Here is a 7,863-nt window from a genome sequence, read left to right as displayed (position 1 = left end):
GAGAGAGAGAGAGAGAGAGAGAGAGAGAGAGAGAGAGAGAGAGAGAGAGAAAGAGAGAGAGAGAAGGAGACTCCTATATGGATGGATGTTTTATATTCCACGAGGCATTTTATGCTATCCTTATTTTAGGCAATTGTTTTTGTAATAGATACATTAAAGGTGATCATTTTATTTTATTGCTAGTCATTGCTGACTGAAATATTTTGCCAAATGAAAGTAATTACTATGACTATATTACTTTTCTAACCTGTTCTGTGTATTGGAACCCAGGTACTCATAGTATGAAATTCTGTTACCCTGTTGTTTTTTTAAAATCGTATGATGCTATGCTCTGACCTTGTTTCTATAAAGACATACAACTGTTATTCTCTTTCTTTTACTGTTTACATCTTTATTTTTCTAGAGGTAGCAGGAGAATTCTAAACTTGTTTAGAAATATAAAAATAAGAAAAATTGAGCAATTTTTATTATTCCATTAGCTAACATCAATATTATAAGCAAGGAAACATTACAAATAAATTTAGGTCAATGATAATAAATAACAGCAATCCTTATCATATTAAAAAAGAAAAAAGGACAGAAGGAAAGATACAAGAAAGAAGGGTAGAAAAGAAAGAAAGAAAGGGAGGAAGGAAGAAAGAAAGAAAGAAAAAGAGAGAAAGAAAGAAAGAAAGAAAGAAAGAAAGAAAGAAAGAAAGAAAGAAAGAAAGAAAGAAAGAAAGAAAGAAAGAAAGAAAGAAAGAGAAAGGAAAAGAATGGTGGGAAGTGGAGGGAGGGAGGTATCAACAAAGCAAAGCTGAGATCAACAAACTCAACCCCACCAATAAAATGTCAGCCAGCATTACATATGGCTGGTATTTACATATTGAAATCACGTGCTATCTATCTCCTGTACTCTAGAAATCTTCAGGCAGAAAGAAATGCATTGCATTTAAGAGCTTTTATTTGGAAACATGGTGAAAGAAAAATACTACCGAAAAAAATAATGTCTGTTAGCTTTCTGTTCTGACCCACTAGTTAATCATCTGGCAATTCCATCAGAAGCTTCATGTCCTAATGTTGCAGCCAGGCAGAATAGCAGCGTTAGACCCAGAGGAACCGATGACAGCAGTAGGCATGTGAAGTGATAGTAGTTGAGTTCCAAAAAATGAGAAGAAAAGAGAGATCTTCTTGCTCCCTTGATTTTCCTTCACAAACTATAATTCTCTCATCCCCTCTTCTCCCACACCTGCCACCCCATAATCTTAGCCTGGGTCCATGAGTTTTCCTTGAGAAAGCCATTCAGCTCTCCATAGGGATTTGGTATTGATCCCAGAAGAAGGTGGGAGTCAACTCATTTCAGCTGCCAAGTTCAGGGAAAAGCCATGCTTTCAATGACACGTATTAGACATCTGTGGTCCGGACTTGAACTTTTTTTTTTGCAGTGATGAAAGATAGCACTAGACAAGGTTCTCATCTCTCAGGAGACAGATGGAACCTTGCCACAGAGTTTTGCGGGTATGATCCCACCTGAGAGTACAGTATGTTGTGATTTTTTTTCTTCATTATTTTTAAACTTTTTAGTTTTTTTTTTTTTTTTAATTGAAAGCATATACCATGTAGGCCTGGATCAAAGACCTCATAAAAGGCTGGCTCATTGGAGTCTTGCCAATGTTACTGCCAAGAGTTCTAAGAGCTATATTTGCTGCCGGAAAGAAGGAAAATCTTAATTCACAAAATGACTAATAGACATGTCAGCCCAGTCATTCTAAAAGTCCACGGCAGTCTCAGGGTATCCCCTACTGTGCCATACCCCCAAAACCATGCGGGCATATGGTGGGTGGGAATAGAAAACTCTTTCTGAACCCCCAGTGTTATGAGAAAAAAAAATGTTTAGCAGGTGATTCATTCTATCACAAGGCCCTAACATTGCATGACGTCTGCTTGGTGCTCCACCCAAGTCACAGAAAATGAACAACTTCACAATTGCTTCAATCTGCAGGAATTAAGATCCTAATTCCCCTGACTCGAAAATAAAGCCTCTTCAGATCAGGTCACTCTGACAGCTACAGTAACTCCTGCACGTTGCAGGGCTTGGCACTGCTGCAGCCAGAAATGTGTTTATGTTCTTATGAGGGATAGGAGGAGTTGAAGGCTTGAAAGGGAGAGCTGGGCAGGGGAAGCCACAGCAAGGCTGTCTTAGAAGCTGTGGGGACGGACAGATTCTTCGAAGGATGGAGCATGAAGAGGGCTCTGGCTGAGCCCATGGAACATCCTGTCCAGGTAGGAAGAAGGAAGAAGGGGAACCAACTGGAAGCAAGAGTGGGCAGCTTACCAAGAGCACGTGGTGTCACAGAGGTCAAGGGTTGCCCTAAGGCCAATGCCACAGACGGGTCAAAGGCATGGTTTGGAGAAGTGATCATTGGCCACTGGAGACTAATGCAAGGTCAGTTTCAGTGGCATGGCAGGCACAGAAGCATGAGGGCAAGGATGTTAAAGATAGGAGTATTACAGCACCTGTCTGAGATATTGGGAACGGAAAGGAAAAAAGTGTAAACTTACCCAGAAAAGGCAGCAGGGCCAAGGGAGGGCAAGAACTTAAAGTGCAAATCATTCGCATAGGAAAACATTACAAATATATTGCTAGCCAGTATGGGATTAATGCAAAGTGAAAAATAGTTGCATAACTTAACATTAAATATTTCAAAATATTTATAAATGACAAAATATTATATGAATGTGATGGGAAATTTTGGTGAAACAAAGAGCTATAATAAATAACATTCTAGCAGGTACTTTTGAAGTTCACATAGTTCTTTCATAAATCCTTTGAAAGTCTTATGAGGTAGATCTTTCTGTTATTCCTAGTTTACAGGTGTAAACCCACCTGCCCTGGGGTATGACAGTGGTGGGGGTGGGACTTCTCTGGTGTGTACCCTCCTCCCTTTTTATTTTAACTTCTATCCCAAATCAATTCTTCAACAGAAGAAAAATGACTGAAATTTACTTTTTACAAGACTTTTAATCAAAACAGATGTGTTCTTTTATGTAAACAGATCTTCCTACAGATATATCTCCCACAACCATACACCTTAGCTTTATCTGAAGTGCGTCCACCAGCAGCTCTCTTAGAATTACCCTTCTCTATTCCAACAATTCAAACTGCAAAAGTCATGCCATTCCCTTATCTATCCATTGCAAATGACAGCAGGAACGAAAGGGTTGCTGATATAGAAATACCTAATGCCTACTCCAGCCTTGCTGTTCCCTGTGACATACATAAAGGCAATTAATTTTCAAAGATATTAGTCTTCTCTACGCATCCACACATCAGGCCTGACATACACATTGCTGGTCTGCTAGAATAATCAGATCAACTTTTTTTTTTTAATACCAAAAAAAAAATCTAAAGTAAGATTTTTATAAAGGATAATTAAGCAAGCTAATATCGTGATAAGTGGAATACACAAGAAAAATATGTACTAAAATATCTGCTTTGTGCCATGCAGAACGGGTGTTTTAGGAGATTAACAATTATGATCGCCAGTCCTCTTCTGATTCCATAATACCTCATACAATCTTTTTTAAATTACTTTATTAACCTTTCCTCCTAGCGCAGAAGTGCCCGATTATAGATAATATTTCAAAATCATCTGAGGTGTAAGTGTGTTTGATTTGCTTGGTAATTATTTGTCTACTTTATTACATTGGCCAAGCACACAAGCTCCTTGACCAGCTTTATTTCAAGTCCAGTTAAGAATAGGGTCATATCATTTTGTGGATCACTCCCTCTGGGCCCTGACGTATGTGAAATTTTCATATTGGCAATGGGGACGGTGCATGAAAACATAATATATTTTAAACAGGGAGAAACCATTCCCTGCCCTGTCATGAAAGGTTTCAGGCCTTGGGCTTAATAGAAAGAATGTTGTTCACAAGAAAAAGGAAGGTGTTTACTGCCCCACATGACGAGGATGCAGGGTTCAAAGTCTAAGCATGCAAATGCCTGTTGAGGAAATCTAAAAGCATATCACTCTCATCCTGCTGGTGGCCTTACCCGGGGTCTTTATAATCTGCTCCTTGTCATTCATACCACCCATGGATACCACTTCTATTTTGATCTGAACTGTGGATGCCTTTCTGGCAGGAATTTTGACTCACTCAAGACAGGAAGGAGTGGGGAGGGGGCAACCACAAGGGAAGATCGCAGACCTTGTCCTTTTAACAGGAGTCTGGAGGAAAGGGCCATCTGCAAAGTACGCTGGGATTTGCAGAGGGGAAAGTTTTACCGTTCCAACTTTATAACTCAGGGGCAAATGAAATGGATACTTACATGTTCTTAGCTATGACAACGCATTGAGATGAAACAGGGTGCAGGACGTATTCGGGAGGGCCACCACCAGGATGAAAGCAGCAAGCAGGAGGACTCTGTTTATTGTCCACAATCAACAAATCCTGAAATTTCCATATGGAGCAGGATTCCAGGGCTCTGTTAGTAATACAGGATACGGCTGGTCAGCTCAGTCACCCATGGAATTACAGTGTAGGGTATGGATGCCAGTATTTTAGACCCAAACCGAGCATAAAAAACACAAAGTAAAATTCAGTGTCAGCACAAAGTTGACAGCGAATGATTATAACAGCTTCGAAGCTTGAAAAAGAGTGTAAATAACTAGGATCCCCTGCGGGCTCACTCAGCCTGCATACATAACAAACGTGATGGACAGCCTCTGTGGTAAAGTCGGGGAAACGAGGCACTGGGAAGATGCAAAAATTCCGCCAGCAAAGAGCCTTAACTGTCACCTTTCTGACTAAATCAGCTACTTTCATATAGAGAGAGAAACAGAACAGTAGGCTACGCCTTTAGAAGACCGATTGCCCCTTTGCCTAGGAAGCAGGAATGTTAATTATCGGCTTTTCTGTGGTTATCAAGACATTGCAACCCCACCAGCTTTTGCACTTTGGAAAGGAGCACTCTTCTCCCTGATCTTTAATCCTTGGCGTTTTTAGTCTACAAAAGACTGTTATTCAGAATAACTCTGCTTATTTACAGAATGCAAAAAATAAAGACTAAAAAGAACAGTTCTGCATCCCCAACTGAACTGTTCATGTATTCGATCGCTTTGACTCGAAATTTCATGTTCTTTGCGGTCTGCATGCTTATGCACACCAGTGTGCACACATGCACACATACCTGCACCCAACAATGAATGGTTTGCAAGTATTGAAAAATGAGAATTACATCATGGCATGTGGCCTCCAGCCTGGGGTAACAGACATCAGCTTTGTGAGGACAGAGCCTCATCATCCCTTGTACTTCAAAACTCAAAGGAGAAAAGAAAGAGGGGAGGTCTTCTGCAGGTGCCTAGCTAGCACTCCACAGGTTTGTAATTCATTTACAAGATAATTAATCAATTAGCAAATGATCCCTTTCCCCTTTGTTATTTATGCTGCATAAGAATTGCATCTCCAAATGAAATGGCAGGCCACTTGGATTGAAACTTTGCCCTTCAAACACATTGGTCTTATTTATCTGAATTGAACAGATGCTTTGCAATGCCAGCCCATTGTAACTGGACTGTTTGCTATTAGAACCTGAGTAAGATTTAAGCTAAACAGAAGAGCATAAATATGACATCCTATAGACATTCAGGATGATCAACTGTGCTGTATCATTGCCAGCCATTGCTACTTATTCATATAGGAAAAGAGGAAGGAAATGCACTTGACATTGCTAAAAGGGGAACTATAGTCACTGCAAGGAAAGGTGAAGATGGAATTCACACAGTTATTGGCTCTAGAGTGCAACTCTGGGGTCTTAAAATGCAATTAAATTGCTACAATGTATACATTCTGTTTACAGGCTAAATAATTCCCATTTCTTTCAGAACTCCATGTTATAGCTAGCATGTCTTTGGAAAGCAAAGATATCAGGCAGCATTTGCTCAGGGACCAGGGTATTTATCGAGTTTCTCAGATAACCATCACTAAGGAGAAGGTCTGAGCAACAGTGGCATGATGGAAATCCCCTCAGGCCCACTCTCATCTGAGCCTGGTCAAGAGAAGTTATGGCTGTGAACCGTCTTTAACTTTTGGGGCCTCAGTCAGATTCATCCTCTACTGTAAAATACGCAAGCTGAATTATGTGATGTATTTTTGTTCCCTGCACAGCTATTGTGTTATGAATCTTTGCATCCTTCCATATTAACATTGATGCCAGGTGGGAACATAGAAATCTTCTTCCTCTTGGGCCAGGGCACGGGTCTAAAAATATTTTCAAAGCAAAGAAGAAGGTTCCCAGATTCATACAAACGTTTCAGCAACCAAATGAGCGGAAAGCCTGTTTCTGCCACTGTGTTTTTAAGTCAACGGTTACGTATTAAATTACTCCTGTGTACACACATACAACAAAGGCATTTTGGGTCCATTTGTACAGGTCAGAAAATGGGTCAGCTATGTAACACTGAACCACAGGTGTGCACATGGCAGGACAATTCTGTCATCTATTGCTTCCATGGAGGACTTCTGGGACAGATTCAGAGCCCCAGGTCACTTGGCACAGCTTTAATAATAAAAGAGCTACAAGGAAAACTTCTCTAACCCTTGGCTCTGTTGAGAAAGGAAGTAAGAATAAAACGCATTGGGATGTTTTAAAAAGAACTGTGAAACTTAGTAAATGAGAAAATTAGAGAAAGATCATTATAATAGGAAAGAACATCTTTAAAAACAAACAAACAAACAAACCCCAAAGCTTAGTGTTCTTTTTATTTTTTCTCAAAAAAAAGAATGGTCAAATGGGTACAGAAGCAAAGTACTTAAGCCATGTTGAGCAGGGCTGGATTTGTTTGCTCCCAGGAATAAAAAGCACAACAGTGAATCTTGGAGGCATTATTTCTTAGCAGAATTAGCATAACCCAGCACATCAGAGTATTAAAATTTAAAAAGGATTTCAAACTGTCCTGGTATCATCAGCAGAGTCATGTCACAGATTGTTTTTTATTGTTTCGGCAGGCTAAGTGTAATTGTATCAATATTTTAATGCTTGATGCATATGGCCCGTGATACATTGCTTGCATAAATAAAAAGCACCAATACTCAATTGCCAATGAAATAATCACACACGCTAGGTCGTTATTATATCATGCATTATTTAATTACAATAATCAGAGTCCTTTTTAAGGTAAAACAAGATTAAAAAGATTTTGCTTTATTGGATCTATATATTTGATTTAAACTTTACATGTTAGCTTTGCATTAAGAATTTATAAGGCATCAGTTCAAATGGTGCTATTATGAGTTTATTTCTTTTATAATTAGTACAGTACTCTTCAAGTACTCTGACTACGAGAGATAATATTTCAGTATTTTAATGAGCTTTTTAAGTGTAATTGATGTAACAATCATTGAATTACACATTTCTACCTGAAGAATAATGAAGGAAACATTTTAATGAGAAATTTAATCATTATTAGCAAATGATCTACTAAACTGCCATTTGCTGACATTTAAAAGCTTAATAGCAGAAAACTGTATTTTCCTACACCTGCATCAACATCGATGGCGATTACTTTTCTGGTACTCTGATTTCCCAGGTTAACTTTCTACTGTCACTAATTTATTTATAAATTTGAGAAAACTTTCTTTAACCCACAGTTGTCAGACCCTTTCAGAAAGTGTGGGGCTTGACACTTAGAGGGATAATTTAAATAAATTAGACCCTTTTCCAGCCTTCAGCAGTTTTCAGCATAAAAGGGCTCTTTCTTGTGAGTATTCATGCTTGCATCAGCTTGATTTTGATGAATGCCCTGTGAATTCCCTGATAGTACCTCAGACAGAGAGACCTTAGACTGATGTCAACAAGGGTTTTTAAAGCTCCCTCATTTC

At 39.1% G+C, this 7,863-nt stretch overlaps 1 long non-coding RNA gene across 1 annotated transcript in view; it reads right to left on the bottom strand.

Moving 5' to 3' along the window:
• The window catches only part of LOC109379295 (uncharacterized), a 131,596-nt gene extending 127,136 nt beyond the window's left edge, over positions 1–4,460 (bottom strand). The window contains exon 1 of the long non-coding RNA XR_002123173.1: positions 4,313–4,460. This is a non-coding gene — a long non-coding RNA (uncharacterized LOC109379295). The remainder of the gene's footprint in view (positions 1–4,312) is intronic.
• Positions 4,461–7,863: the final 3,403 nt, after the last annotated feature.

The sequence above is a fragment of the Hipposideros armiger genome, unplaced genomic scaffold, assembly GCF_001890085.2.
Source record: "Hipposideros armiger isolate ML-2016 unplaced genomic scaffold, ASM189008v1 scaffold_2, whole genome shotgun sequence".
NCBI classification, from domain to species: domain Eukaryota; kingdom Metazoa; phylum Chordata; class Mammalia; order Chiroptera; family Hipposideridae; genus Hipposideros; species Hipposideros armiger.
Note: the sequence above shows the minus strand (reverse complement) of the source record. Positions and strands in the feature narration are given on the sequence as shown.